We start from the raw sequence: 16,261 nt of genomic DNA, 5'->3' as shown, positions 1-16,261 counted from the left end.
TAAGTATGCCATGATGAACCATTTCTCATATGCTGATGGGAATTCAGAGAGAACAAAAAAGCAATATTATGTTTCATCTGTGCTCTTAACCCATAAGTAGTACAGTAATACATTTGCTTCGCAGAGAGCCAATACAAAGTCATTAGCTCCCTTTTCCTAATAATACATGCGCAGTAAAAAGATGTTTTCTTATATTCATTTTTGACAGCTGTTCTCATAGCATTGATTTTTTCATCTACAAAAAGCTATGGAACACATTTATTTCAATCAGTTGTAAAACAGAATCATCATGAAATGCTATGCCTTGTTTTTGCATTTGACAGGAACTTTTTTCATTTATATTAAAAAGTATTCTTACATTATTTTAATCACAAAAGATTCTAATGACCCCCAGACACATACACAAATTATTCTTTGGTTATGAATTCAGTTAAGCATTTGGAAAAATGTATGATGCCATAATTTTACACGGGTTCCAAATATAAATGCATGTTTTATTTTCATGTTTTTTTTTAACACTTTCATCTCACTATTTAATGACCATCACAATCCCATTTAGCAATCTGACATGCAACCAAATATAAGTAATTTATAAATAATTTTGATTTATCAGATTAAACCCTGAAGTCACCAAAGCATAACTAAAACACAGGTTTCTGTATTTATTTTAAGTCATATTCAACTCAGCATTTCAATGAATATGTTGTCTTTGACTTGTCTGACAATAAATGAATTCCAACACACAAGGTTATGTGGTGGAAAGTTCAATGCTTGCAGCTACTAATAGATGATATGTGTTTTCCTTTCTCCCATGAAAGATGTCTTCAGATTATCTTATTATGGGGCAAATATGCATATGAAGGCATTTCCACATCATCATTTCTCTTTCTCATGCAGTTCTGGGAGCTTTGACCCTTTGCCCTAAATCCAAGGAAAGAGAAGCATTCTGTTGCGGTACATCAGTTATCTGATACATAGCAGTCATAAAATTCTTCTCAAATCTTGACAATTTACAAAACAGTCAAACCACTTCTCCCAAAGAAGTCAGGAGATAAAACTGAGTTTATTAAAAGTATTAATTCTGACATGAAATTAAGTATTGTGTCACAAATCTATACCGAATGGGGTAAAATTCCTCCCAAAAAATTACAGTTTAACAAATAAAACAAATAATGTCAGAATTTGAAAGCAACTGTTCTCTATGGAAACAAATAGCAAGCAGAAACAATTCAAAGAATATTTTGGAATAGATCTTATCAGCTGAATATGGTTTATTTATGAATAAGTGATTGGTAGGTTTACTAACTCTATATCTAGATGTGCAAACTGTCAAAAGAGACTTGAAGCATTTATTTCCCAATACACACAATCTACCACTGTGATATGCAGTATGTGTTAGGGATATATGTGTTGGCTCTGCTTGACAGGGGCACAGGAAAATAATTTTCTTGGGCGGCAAAAGCCAGGGTACCATTTGAGCAGGCTTATATAGGCCCTAGGGCCAATAGCCTAGTACCTACATATGAACCTATGAACCTATTGGTGACTATTTTTATCATATTTTATATTATTGGAATATGGCTTAGGATAAACAATGACTGAAACAGCAGCTATTTTCATATTTAATATACAAACAGAAATGCAGCAATGATAAAACATATAAAGAAGGAAAATAAATGTCATAAAACAAACAATTTCAACCCGTACAGTCATCTTGCATCTATATTACATAATCAAATTTTTAAAAGTTTGAACGTCATATGGTCGAAACCATAAAAGTTCAAAAATGTAATTAAAAAAAATAAACCAAAGAAAAAAACTACCTGAATGGTTTAAGCTGGGGGGCAAGCCCCCTGCACCTAGGGTTACCATATTTGGTTATATGAAAAAGAGGACGAAAAAATATGTGCTGGTATTATACTAGCATATATTTTGGTGTCCTCTTAGGGTTAGACACAGAACCAAGGAAGGACCAGCACATTCGACAGCAGATGTAAAAATAATGATTTTATTCCAAGGTAGCTAAAAAGCTGCCTGCCATAAAAGTAACAGACCAGTTTCGGCTTGAAAAGCCTTTATCAATGTTATATTTTCTTTTCAAAAAGTTGATTTGCCAAGACAACATCACATGTGAATGAATGACCATATGTAACATGAAGTGTGTCTCAATACAATGAGTGGTACAAGTGTGTACGGCTAACACAAAAATATTTGGAAATTTATAACATATGGTCATTCATTCAAGAGCAAATGATACATGACATCTTACAAATTCAGATTTATAACTGAGTCCTGGCCAAATACAAGGTTTTTCATGGCTTTGAATAATATATTATATTTGCATTTTTGCAATTAATTATTAGTCTAAATTATTTTTAATAGGGACTTAGAAAATATTCTTAAGATCTTTATGTCTGATTAAATCTCTTATATTCATTTGTACTGGTGTTTACATGATCCAAGTTTTGACTGTGTCAGATCAGCCTGTCTACCTATGGCAGGAGTATACCACTTTTTATATACATATCATTTAGAGTACCAGGATGTGATGTTGTCTTGGCAACTAAGCAATGGTATATTTCCTTCAGCCTTGAAAGAGGCTATGGTTATCCCAAAGCACAGAAAAAATATTTTGGATCCAAATAACTTAGTTCTACTGTCTGAGTTGTAATTTTCATTGGCATGGAAATTTATTGAGAAAGTTGTCTGCAAGGAACTAGAGACCTACCTTATGGCTGTAGACTCATGGATTCTTTTCAGCCAGGCTTTTAAGCTCAGCATGGTACTGAGAGTACTGTATATGATTAAATCTTAATGGAAAGAGACATATGGCAGTACACCTGGCTGGTGCTCCTGCATCTCTCTGCTGCACTTGGCACCATAGACCACAGTATCTTCATATAATGGTGGCATACATACTGTGAGATTTCTGCTACAATACTTGACTGGCAAACTTGGATACATATCAGCTCACTGACAGCAGTTTCAGTGAATGCCAATACATAGAGAACTGTTCGCCAAAACTGTTCATTCAAACCTTACAAACATACTTTCTTGCATCCCACACACCCCAGAACTTATATGCATACATTATATATATATATATATATATATATATATATATATATATATATATATATATATATATATATACATACTTGGATGTAGCAGAAAGATCATTGTCTGCCAAAATTGCTTTCACAAATGGCTGCCGATGTATATACATTCATCAAAACAGCTGTCAGTGATATCACAGCACCTCGCATACTTCATATTTATCTGGACATACTCCTAGTGTCTGCTCAGGATATAACACTTCTTTTTTGTATAGTTTTAATTGCCTAGTACCACTAAGTACTGTCTTAGGTCTATTATTTGTCACATGGTTTAGGTTTCCTTTAAAACAGCTTCTAAGGGAATGGGGTCTTAATACATATTGGGTATGCTGATGGCACTCAGATCCTCCCACAAGAACATGTACTCCTGGAAGATAATCTTGAAGCCATACACTAAAGACTAAACTGACCACCACCAAGACTGAGGCCTTGGCAAAACATGCAAAACTGAAAGTTTATTCAGCCATACCACTTCCCAGTTATATCATAAATGGAGGAAATTAACTTTAATTTCTTTGTAACTACATAATCTTTGTATTATTCTTAAATCTCAAGTAACTCTTTGGGACCAAGTGTCAGCTGTAATGAAGTCTTTTTGATTCTTTCTGGGAAACATTTACAAGATTAAATACCTAATATCTCTAATTTTTCTCTCACTTGTTCATGCCTTGGTCACTTCTAAACTGGATTATTACCCACCTCACTCATAAGTACTAACCCTAACCATAACCATAGCCCTTCCCCATACCCCTACATGTTACAGTCATAAAACCATCAGTAGCACTACAATTGTTCAGTACCACTGCTCAGACAATGCTTGATCTGGGTTTGTATTGTGACAGTTGCAGAGTAATCACTGATGTTTTGTAATTTGCTCATTTTGTATGTCACACATTTGTGTTGTCAAAGATGATATATTCATGGTTACATTTGGCTTGGCCAACACAACTTTTTGGGATGTAGGTGAATTGTAGTCCAGTTTGAATGAAGGGATGTTTGTGCAAACATTTTATTGGGTGAATTCTAGGTTGGTTGGCAAAAATAAGACCCAAGGCTGGGAGTTTGTGTGTGAGTATGTGGTTTTAGGATTAGGGTAAGTTTTTGAAAAGGGGATAGATTTAATTAGAGTGCTTGTGTGTTTGTTTGAGGGTTGAGTGGTCAAGCATTGTTTTGCAATGGTAGTGTTATTGAAAGGTTGTTTTTAAAGTAAGCTGCAAGATTAGTGTCTATGTCAGGGTTTGAATTCGCCTTAACACACATTACAAAGGTGGAGCTTAGCAAAGTGCACATGCACATATAGTCACACACACACACAGACACACACACACGCGCACACACACACACACACACACACACACACGCGCACACACACACACGCGCACACACACACACACACACACACACACACACACACACACACACACACACACACACACACACACACACACACACACTGTTGTGCCCTCTTGTGGATTAAAAACAAAATCAAGAAACATGGGCTAGCAACTAAGCTCAAAAGAAAAAAGATCCAATTGCTTTATTCTCTAAGCAGGCTTCAGTTGTCATTGGTATAACTTTGTGGCAGTTGAAGAAAAATGTATAAAATCAAAGTACAAATTTAAGATTCACTACAATAAGGCTGACTTACACATTGTGTGTCATCTGGTTCTTTCCACTTCACCAGTCCTTGCCAAGCTAGTAAATAGAATACATCAATTCTGCACTGCTTCCTGTTTGTCTGTGCTTTACCGTTAAGTTGACATCTTGTATAAATCTAAATAAACCTGATTTGGTGTCATAATGGGATTAATTAGCCTCTGGCAATGCTTTGGTACAATCTAAGGCTGAATAAGTACCATTAAAGTCTGAATGTGGCAATCATCTGTGTTGTCCATGTTAGACCCCCCCCCCCAAAAAAAAAAAAAAGTTTGTTACTGATTCAAAAAGCAGTACAATAATCTTCTGTTAGACATATGGGAGAGGCCTGAAAAGTTGAAACAAGTAAAACCCCTAGATAAGATCAGTGAGAAACTGGAAATTAAAAAAAAAAGTTGACAAAACAAGCAACACAATAAAAAATAGTATCAACATTTCAAAACAGTTAAACATCAAATTATCATTTATTTCTGGGAAAAAAAAGCATTTTATCTCATTTGCCAAACTGCATAAGTAAAAAAAGCCACCTTAGTGGAACATGGGCATTAAATTAGCATTATAGTACAGAGAAAAGCAAATTAAGATGTAGCATAAATTAAAATGTACCCATGTTAAACACTCTGTCAAAAATATCTGCAAAAATCTGAAAGTTAATGTTATGAAAGGGATACTGTCAGCCCAGCTATCAGGAATTTTGTAAATTATTATATGTCATTGGTGAATATCAAAATGATTTGTGTAAGATGCTTGTGTTACAACTGTATTAGAACTGTATGTTATGTGTATATGAAACCGCTGGTACAGATGTGTTTGTAGAGTACTGACCTTAAAAATGTAACCACAGTGTACCCTACTGGAAAAGAACAGAAATGTACTAAACTATTGTAACTGTTTAAATGTATATATTTTAACAATGGAAACTGGAATACAGAAAGTTAACTTGCAAAACTTCAGAAAAATAGCAGAAATTAAATTGCTTTATGGTTGGATATTATCTTTCATTTTTAGTGCACCAACAGATACAATGTGTGCTCTGATAATATTTCTGTATTGCCTTTGAAGTGTTTTAATGTTTTATGACCTCCAGGGTCTGCAAAGATCTGAGATAAAGCCCTTGTGTATGTATTTTCACATGTAGATGCGAAATACTCTTAGCTTTCAGCAGTGGGGGGGGGGGGTTACCTGGGATAGAGTCACATGACAAGAAATTATGTCATTCTGCAAGCTATCCCAGCAGTAATATATGAGATATTAATTTATGAACTCACTGAGAGAGACTGAGCATTCTGTATTCTGTCTTTGACCTGACAACATCAGCTAGAGATCTAGTCACCACATCTGCCTTGCTGCTCTAATTAAGTAAGTCTACTAGGGTACAGTATAATTCTTTTAGATATAGTCAGGAATATAGCAAAGCTTAATTTAGATGTTTTTCTTTATTTATTCAAGACTGTCCTGCAACGTTAGTTTAAATATTTCCTGTGATTTTGAACTCTGATGCGAAGGTATATTTAGTATGCCCTTGTTCTTTTCTTATTTATTATTAAATGAGATCTCAACTCTGTAGCTGTGCCAGTGGGGAGTCTTATTGGGGATCTGGAGAGAGATGGAGAAACCAGAACCGGACTGACTGTGGTTTCTGTGTGCTCTTAAGTGAAATTGCACTTGATGCAGAAAGCTGAATCTGGACCTGTCATCCTCCCATTGTACTTCCCCCACTGGTGCTAGTGGTGAGGATTGAGGGGTCTTGATTACTGTGCCAGTGGTGGAGCATCATAGTTAATATAAGGGAGATCAAAGTAGACTGTAAATTAAAATTAGCATCTGAAGCTGAGGATAAACATAAATACTTTATTAAGTATATCAAATATTTAAGAAATGACATACTACAAAGCTCTGAATTAGATCAAAATTGTATCATCCAGTTTTACTCTAAATATGTTACTAATATATTTTAGAAATAATCCATGAACATGTGTGTGTGTGTGTGTGTGTGTGTGTGTGTGTGTGTGTGTTGGGGGGGGTATAGCACATGATTTACCCACATTTGGCATGGTTTCACAATAAGATTGAAACCTGAGTAATTCTAACTTATCATGACTAAATCTGCATTACTCACAGATATAGACACCCAGATAAAGAATGATAATATTTAAGAAAAAAATATTTTTTTTAAATATCAGTGTGCAAATGTGCTTTTCATACTTTTCCACAGTCTTCTGCTAGTCTGGGGCATGCAATATATATACTGCTCATTCTATAAGTTTGTAACGGAATGCACAGTTAATAGGTCTCTGCCTTTTTTTTTAAGGTATTTAGGAATTTTCAAAGTCTTGTATCTCCACACTATTTAGATTTTCACAGGAAGTCATGATGTTCTTCATATTGTTTGTTTTTCCATACCAAAAGGTGTGGTTTTCTGGAAAATCATTGATACCAAAATCACTAAATAATGTCAGACATACTGTAATAAGCTCCAAGCATCAGTAGCCATGAGAGGATTATTTTTAATCATATTGTATTATTCTGCTCCATGGAGCAGTTTAAAAAAAATCACACCAGCAAACAGTTAAAATTCCCAACTTAGCTGAGTAGCAAAAGTGTTTAAAGAGGATAATTTGTGGGGATCACTTGGTATATATTAATAAACCAGATTGGTCTGTCTAAATAGCATGCACATTTTTCAGTATTACATTAGATATGGATAGAAAACTCCAGAATCATAATTTTTTTGCATTTAGTCTAATTCACTTTATAACTTAACATAAGAGGATGTGTTGCATCTATGTACATTTTCTGAAGTATAGGAAGAATTAATATTGGCACTGATTAACATTTGTTGACTCACCACAAAATCAGAATTTTTTTGATGAACACATAAAAATGTGAGGAGGATAGGGATGTTCTGTAAAACTCTACTGAGGTATTTTACCAAAACTATGATCGGTCCAATCAGCGTACAATATTGAGGCTGCTGGACTTGTTTCTATTTGGATATATGTTTATTTTACAATGATTATGCTGACAGGGTGCCCAATCAGCATACAGGCTTTTTTTTTTTTTTTTTACTAATGGCCACCTATTGTATTCTTGTAAATAAATGGATTACCAACATCACACCAGGTGCAGTTATTATAGTTGTACCAATTCACGAGTAACTTCCTCACCAGAAGAAGATTAAGGAAAATGTCTTAACTCTATTCTCTACATCTATTTTATCTCTTATAGACTGCTGTATGGTCATTTATGTCTAGCATTTAGTGGTTTTAAGAAACCATTTCTTCTTGATCTCCTGCATCTCCAATCCCCACAAAATAAATATCTATGCAAATACTTGAGCTAAAGACTTGAATTTCCTTCAGAGATAAATACAACACAGTATGGTGACAAACTCTTGAAATAATCTTTTTCTACATACAAAATATTCTCACTTCCCTTAAGATCCTCCTTGATAATTAAAAGGATACCCATAAATTTATCTTGGTCCTCTTTTCTTTTGCCCTCTATAGGCAAGAGATGAGGTAGGATGGAGGATCTTAACAAGCTGATTTTGTTCCATAGACTGACTTTGCCTTATAAATTCTAGGAATCTATCAAGAAAATTATAAAACAACAATCAAAATGCTGGAAAAAAAATCTCAGTTGATCCATCAATTTACCTTCCAAGTAGAGCAGAAAACCCTGACTCTTCAAAACAGCAAGTATCAGCCACTATTTCTTTCAAAGTAAAGTTAAAATGGCCTTAGCAATCATTGTTCCTCTATGAGCAGCATTAATACAACAGGGCACTATGGTAAAAGGCTTGTGCCATTACTTGTAGAAATGTATTCTGTTAAGTATTGCATCTAGCCTAGCAGAAAATAAGGAGGTACACTTTGTTACTTTTTACCCCTTATTAGAAATGATGCCAACATCAATTTCAATACATTTAATCTTGTTTGCAGTTCAAAAAATGGTTTTGCTGTTATTAAGGACATATTTATAAGTCACAACAATTTCACCATACATTTATTATTTATTTTTCATTAGAAACTGAGACTATACATATCAATGGATACCTGTGTGTTATTGAACCTAGGGATTATTACTATAGGTGAGTTTGTAAAACTATATGACTCACTGCTGACAGACAGAATCACCTGTGGTATAAACAGCTAACAGTTACTACATGTTACCAAACCCAATAAAAGAGCAGGACAAAGTCTTTATTCCCATAGCACTGCTAAACTATGGAACACCTTACCCCCCCCCACATAACTCAAATTGACTGCCTTAAAACCTTCACATCAGCATTAAAAAACACTACCTCATGAACCCCTCTTGCTCCTGCAGTACAAACAAGCCTCCTTAAACCACTTCCTTGACCAATGTTATGTGTAAACATATAATTAACAGATGTGTAACAATGTATTCAACTTAGTCTTAATGCATCCCATATGTTTGCATCTACTCTCTGTGCCATATACGACAATGCAGATTTTTTTGTTTAAATTCTGAGTTGTACTATATTATTTTTATGTACATGTGTGTGTATTGTAATATGTGTTAATTGCTGCTTTTCTGTTTCTTTGTTTTACTCTATACTTTGTACAAATTATTTGTGGAGCTTTTCTCCCTGGGCCTCCACTGAAAATGGGTTACTGACCCAATGGACTTTCCTGGTAAACAAATGCCAATAAAATAAATAATAATAATAATAAAATAAAATAAAGTAAAAAGCAAATGTTTGTCAATTAACTCTGGACAAAATGCCTGGACAATGTCTGTAGAGCAATACAATTAGTTAACTAGTTTTCATATGATAGTTCAAAATCAAATTATCTAAACTTGCTCATTTATTTCATCAAACATTCATTTTTTTTCATTTATTCATTCATTCTCTAATTACCCACTTATCCATTCTGGGGTTTAAATGGAACATGAGACTATACCAGCCCTCATTGGGCACAAGACTGAGAAGCTCAACCTAAACAGAGCACAGTGCTATTACAGGAAACACATATGCATGCATGCATGTATGTATGTATAAACACACACACTCTTTCTCATGCAGAACAAACATATCTATGGATAATTTAGAGGATTATCAGTTCCTCTTTAGCTTACATCTTTGGAAGATGGGAAGAAACCCAATCTCTCAGCAAAAATCCTGCAGACACAGGGAGGACATACACCACACATGAGAAACAAATTGGAGACCTAAGGTCTGTGGGCAAAAATGCTAATTATTATGGCAGTGTCTGGATTTCAGAAAAGTAGAAATGAAGCAAAAGTCTGTTAAAATAAACAGAATAAACATGCCATAGCATAGAATGTGAACTATATTTCCAGTTATGAGGCAGAACAGTGCAGTACTCTGGTGCTAGTGAGGCAGTTAACATGAAAGGTATACATCTGAACATAGGGCATCTTTGTTCAAGGTATGGCCATCTGTGTGACAACAACCTTTGTACTGTAGTGAATACAGAATGAAGAAACTGTGGATTGCTTCATTATTCCCTTAAGGTGTGTAAAATTAGGGGAAAAGCATGTGTGAACGCATTTGCTAAAAACTGCTGTAACAGTTTGCTGGTTCAGTTTTAGTACTGATAAAGAATAGCTTATGTATGCATTGTACATACTGATTCTTTTCAAGAGTTAGAAATACACCAGCTGTTAGAATCACTGGAAAGATGACTAGAAAATTTCTCACATATTTAAGCTTGAAAAAAAGAGCAGAATATAACATACTAAATAAGTTCACTGTCAGATACTTGGCCTTGATGGGTACTTAACAGATTTTAAAGGTATGCAGCTGACTTATTCTGTCCATAAACTATTATGAATAGTTCAAAAGTAGATGTGCTGTGCTTGTACGAAAACCTGTAACCTTGTGTTTCAAACTGTGTCAATACAAGAAACAAATATACTGGCCAGAATGTCTTTTAAAATTGAACATGATTAAACATGTATGCAGTTAGTCAAGGCAACCATTCTTACACTTGAGCAGTAGGCACTTCACAGAAATTCATAGGTGATGCTTTGCATGATCATGTTAATCTGCACACTCACACAGCATGTGATTTAAAGATCCTTCAAATAAACACTCTATAGACACCAGAAGCAAATTACCTGTACAGTCATGCAAAACAATCTGTGAACCCATGCAAGCATTTGGTGTACAGTGATGTTGTAAAGCCTAATGCAAACAAAAACAATAACTTTGACATTGCATTTGACATTTTTAGACAATATGAGGAACTTTAAATGTATTATAAGATTTTGCTCAAAGAACAGGAATGGTTACTAAAATGCAAATGTTGAAAAATATGATCAGAATATCTAAAAAAGTGCCACTTGCAGTCCATATATACTATCCTTTTCATGATGAAATTCATGTTTCCCAAAGACTTTTGCTCAGTTCAGCAAAGTGATAGCACCAAGCCAATTACTTAACAAAGTACAAGAAGGAATTCTTAAAGGATGTTTAGGCATTGTTAAATGAATGGATCTTTTGAGCTGCTATGTTTAATCAAATTGAATTAATAACTAAAATCTTTCAGATTTGCAACATATTTCACAACAGTAATGCCAAAGACATAATTTTAATAAATAATGGACAAGTCATAGAATAAATTAACTGAATGTTAATTGTAGGACATCAGGAAGATTTATTCAAGGACACTATGTATCTCATTTGTATAGATTATTATTCAAAGTATTCTGAAGCCATAAAGCTATTTGGCACACCACTGACTTCAGCAAATATGGTTCTTGAAGCATTTTCTTTTTCATGTTGTGAGAATTTAAACATCCTTGCTTCTAGCAATGGTTAATAATTTGCACATGAAAGACTTTTGTTCATTTTTACAAGAATGATAATTTCAGCATATGAAATCGGTTTGAGGCACCCATAATCAAATAGGGGAAATATAATTGTACAGACTCTCAAAAAACATAAGGAAAGAACTTACAGCAGGTGTTAACAAGACTGCAACTTCACTTTTGTTTGAATATAGAAATATTGCTCTGTGACCAACTGGGCTGTTGCTTTCTCATTTTTCCATAGGCTGTGGCTGGAAAACAACGTGTGGCCAATCCACCCACACTGCTTCCAAATAGTAAATGAATAAGCAAGTATATCTGTAAATGAAGAAAAGGAGGACATTTTTTTTGAATTCATCTGTACCATTGCAAGTAGAGTACAGATCAGATTTAAAAACAGCTTGGCAAAGAGCTCAACTGAAGTGGGACTGGTAATATGGGGAATCAGCAAGAGGACCATTTGCTATTGTCAGAATAAAAAATCTGCACTGCCAACACTCAGATCAGCAAGAAACTTGTTGAACAGGCTGATTCCAGGAAATCCTTTACAGTCCAAATTACAGATGTGCAAGTGGTACAAGACATGGCTATTTTTTTCTCAGAAATGTGAACTACCAATGCCATTAGCTGATGTGCTGTGTGTACAGTAGGAATAAACATAAGTGCCTACCACATACACTCTTCCTGATTTGCAACTTTGTTCTGAATATGGAAATTGCCCCAGTAATTCTCCGAGCTCTATGATGTTAATGGGGTTCCAAACTGTGACTAGGATGTCCCTAATAATGTCATCTGCCAAGAATGACTACAGCATCCAAATACGTGATGAGACATGAAGGAGCTCTCAGATTATGTAGCCCAGGTGGGTATGACCCTAGCCCTGAGCAGCATCCTACCATCACCCAGAATGATACCACAGTACAAGCAGAAAATGATTGATTTCAACAATTGGCTAAGTTTCTGGTGTCGTTCTAAGGGAATCCAGTATCTGTCTGCCTGGGATGACATGATTGACGGACTGCAATGTTTTGCCACAGATGGCCTGCATCTGTCATCCCTGGGCTTCCAGATACTGGCCAAGACTCTTGCAATCCATATAGTGCCTTTTTAGGTGGTGTTCCAAAGACCAAATTACCACTGTAACAGCTACAAACAAATTCAATTTGAGGGTCATGCTGCTCAATGCTAGAAATCTAAATCTCAAAATGCACTCGCTCGAAGTACTCCTTAAAATGGAGAACATCGACATTTGTGCTGTAACAGAGACCTAGTTCAAAGAAGCAGGAAGCACCCCAGCACTACCAGGCTACAACTCATTCCACACCTTTTGACCCCAGAACTTGGACCGAAGCTCCAAAGGTGGTGGTGTTTCCATATTCATAAAGGATGCGCACACCTCCAGACTGGTAGCCCAACATAATGCATCTGAGATACTTCAGGTGCAGCTAACATTAGGTTAGACAGTGATTTAGGTCGTAGCCTGCTATAGGTCCCCAATCATGTCCCAAGATTCACACTCCACATTCCTAAGCACCCTGGAGAATATTAGGGGTCCAACCTAACACTCTCACGCTGGGCGACTTCAACTACCCCACCATTAACTAGGAAAGCTACTCATGTACCAATACACTTGCCCAACGCTTTCTGGAATTCATTAATTCCAGTGCCATGGACCAGCTTGTTCTTACCCCCACTAGAGGTAGCAACATCCTTGACATGGCCATTACTAACATGGCCAACCGTTGCTCTACACCAATAGTCAACTCCCCCTGGTTAGATCCGATCACAAGGTAATCACCTTGGAAATTCACATCACCCCCCCCCCAATATAGGTAGGTAACCACCATGAAAAACTTCTCCAAAGCTAACTTTGGGCTCCTAAAAACAGAGGGGGCTAACTTCATGGCACCTATGCAAATAGAGAATAGTTGCATGACTGTCAAATCATACACCAATGCACTGTATGATCACGTACACAAATGCATGGATCTCGTCATACCCAATAGAACTAAGGTGCTCTCTTCAAAAATAAGGAAGCCAATCTGGTGGTCCCCTGCTATAAACAAACTCTACAACAGAAGGAGGAAACTGATGCGGAATAAGGTGAGGTCCCAAGACTGGAAAAATTCCCTTATCAGCCTCAACAAAAGGTTGAGATCCCTCATCAAATCCTCTAAAGCTAGCTATGAAAACAGAATTGCAGCAGATAGTAAAGATAACCACAAGGCTTTCTATAGTTATGTAAAGAATCTTCATGGCAATACCCAGATTTGCTCTGAGCATACTGCACAATGGTACCTCCTATACCGAGCCAAGAGATATTGCAAATATCACAGAATCCAAGAAAATGCTCAGCAAATGGATTCCTCTCCAAAAATATTTATTGCAGATAATCCAGATCACATGGAAAACAAACAAAAACTCCACCAACTGAGGATCAAGCCACCATAAGCGTTTTCATCCCCAAAAGTACACATTAACATGGAACTTCATCAGATGGCAGCAAAAATACATCATATCCTTTAAATACATTTGTTGTGTGACATCACTTCCCCCCAGAAAGACAGATAAAGAAAAAAACCCACAACTCATGCATTTTAATAGTAAGCAATTATGAATAATCAGACAATAAAAAATATATATGCATGCATCCTATAAAGCAACACTTTTTAAAAGTATATGTTAAAAAAATGTATAATACAAAGTAAAAATAAAAAATAAAAAGTTAATAAAAAATACATCCTAAAAGCAACATGTATGGCACTACCATTTAAAACAGCTTAAACAGCTCTGTGCCTTGCATTTGCTCAAATACAACCCACAAACCCATCAGGGAAAACCAGAACAGAAAACCTATGTTAATCATCTATGCAGTGTTTTTAGTTTTAGTAAACTAGAAATAGAAACACTGTCATTGAGACCTGGCCAGCATGTAGCATTCAAACGGAGCTGCCACACTAGTTCCACTTTTTCTAATAAGTACTGCCAGGCTCCCCCTCTTTCCGAACAAGGTAAGCTCACACTGGGTCTACTACACATGGCTATGTATTAGTGAAATGGGAGGAGATACTGTGCTGGTAGGATGAGCGGGTCTATCATATATCGCTGAATGGTTATTCAGTGAATAGCCATTCATCGAATGCTTATTTATAGAAGCCACTCTTCAGCAAAAGGTAGATTTTAACTAGGGCACACAAGTGGTTGGTCAACTAAGCGACTGCAAAAAAAAAAAATAAAATGTAAAACCTTCCAATGTGGGGGGGGGCTGCACCCCTACAACCTCCTAACTAAATATACCAACTCCAAGATCGCACTTCAGTGAGGAAGATTTTAGATGGTGGCCAACTGCTGGTTTGCCCTAGTTCAAGTCTGCCATTCGCTGAAGAGCAGTTTCGATAAGATGACATGTCATATACCTGCTCATCCCACCAGCACAGTATCTCCTCCCATTGCACTAATACATTAGTGTCAGGCTGGGAGAGAACCTACAGAAAGCTGTGGGCTCTATTTTCAATGCAGGTAATCGGATTACTGACTGCAGTACAGCATAAGTGTGTGGGGGGCAGTACTTCTGAGTGTGTTAAACCAAGGTCCCATCTACCTGAGTAGGTGGTACCTCAGGTGAATGCAAAAGATCAAATGGCATGTACTGAAGGGACTAAGGGAAGTTCACCTACTCCCTGAATACATTTTCTCTAATACTGTAAGTTTCACCTTGATTCTCCATGAAAAGAGGCCAAGAGTCCAGTTGTATCAATCTGGTTAACAAAGAAAAAAATTATACATAAAGATATAAAATCCAAGACTGCTGTACCACAGAGAAGGAATATGCCAAGACAGAAAAAAATTGCAACTTCTTATTTTATTTCCTCATAACTGACCTTTACTTCTTATACATATGAGAATCATGGTTGCTTGAGCATACAATAGGAAGTCAAATTTGAAAATGTATTACAGAATATATGGCTTAAAGGAATATTTACAATATAAAATCAAGAGATGGTCTCAGAACAACATTAGAATACCAAAGTCATTCAGGATGTCAATATTTTATTTAAGAAAAAATAAAAGCAGAAATAAATGAATAGATACATTAATTAACCAGTAAATAAACAGGTAAATTAAATGATGAAGTAATAAAAAACACTGTTACATATTTAAATGCAACATGCTGGGAAATCAGTTTAATACTGTAATCTAACGCCCTATTGTACAACAAATGCATTCATTTTGTGTCAGTTTTGTTCTTGAAAAATACAGTCTCTGTAAAATATTAAACAGAGTTACTGAGAATTCACTAAAGTCTTATTTTTAGGTAACTGAGCACTGTGTGCTCCCCTTTCTTTTCTGAAGACATTTTACATGTATTTTATTTAAAAAAAAATACCTGCTAATTTTAGAAATACACAGCGAAGAATATAGACACACAGGTGCAACTGTACTTTGCAATGATTGAGGGTGGCCTTTCCCTTACAGGCATTACAACAATCTTTTCTCAGTGGATTGTAACTAAACACCATGTGCATGTAAATTCTCACTTGGTATATGATGAAAGTGCTGATTCATTGGATACCAGATGCTGTAAGTACTAATCTGTGGAACATTTTGTTTAAATTTAGCATAGATCCAAATGGAAGTTGAAGAATGAATTACTGAACATATGTGGGACTTCGTATGCCCTCAAT

At 35.7% G+C, this 16,261-nt stretch overlaps 1 protein-coding gene and 1 non-coding gene across 2 annotated transcripts in view; one reads left to right on the top strand and one right to left on the bottom strand.

Moving 5' to 3' along the window:
- Nucleotides 1-16,261, bottom strand: part of CDH13 (cadherin 13) — a 3,439,935-nt gene that overhangs the window by 3,324,077 nt on the left and 99,597 nt on the right. The window lies entirely within an intron of this gene.
- LOC122816027 lies at nucleotides 15,809-15,903 on the top strand. The gene has a single exon (XR_006367036.1). It is a non-coding gene; the product is annotated as a small nucleolar RNA SNORD116 (small nucleolar RNA).

This window comes from Protopterus annectens, chromosome 11.part0, assembly GCF_019279795.1.
Source record: "Protopterus annectens isolate FY-2018-M chromosome 11.part0, PAN1.0, whole genome shotgun sequence".
Classification (NCBI taxonomy): domain Eukaryota; kingdom Metazoa; phylum Chordata; order Ceratodontiformes; family Protopteridae; genus Protopterus; species Protopterus annectens.
The sequence above is the reverse complement of the archived record's forward strand: the minus strand, read 5'-3'. Positions and strand labels throughout refer to the sequence as shown.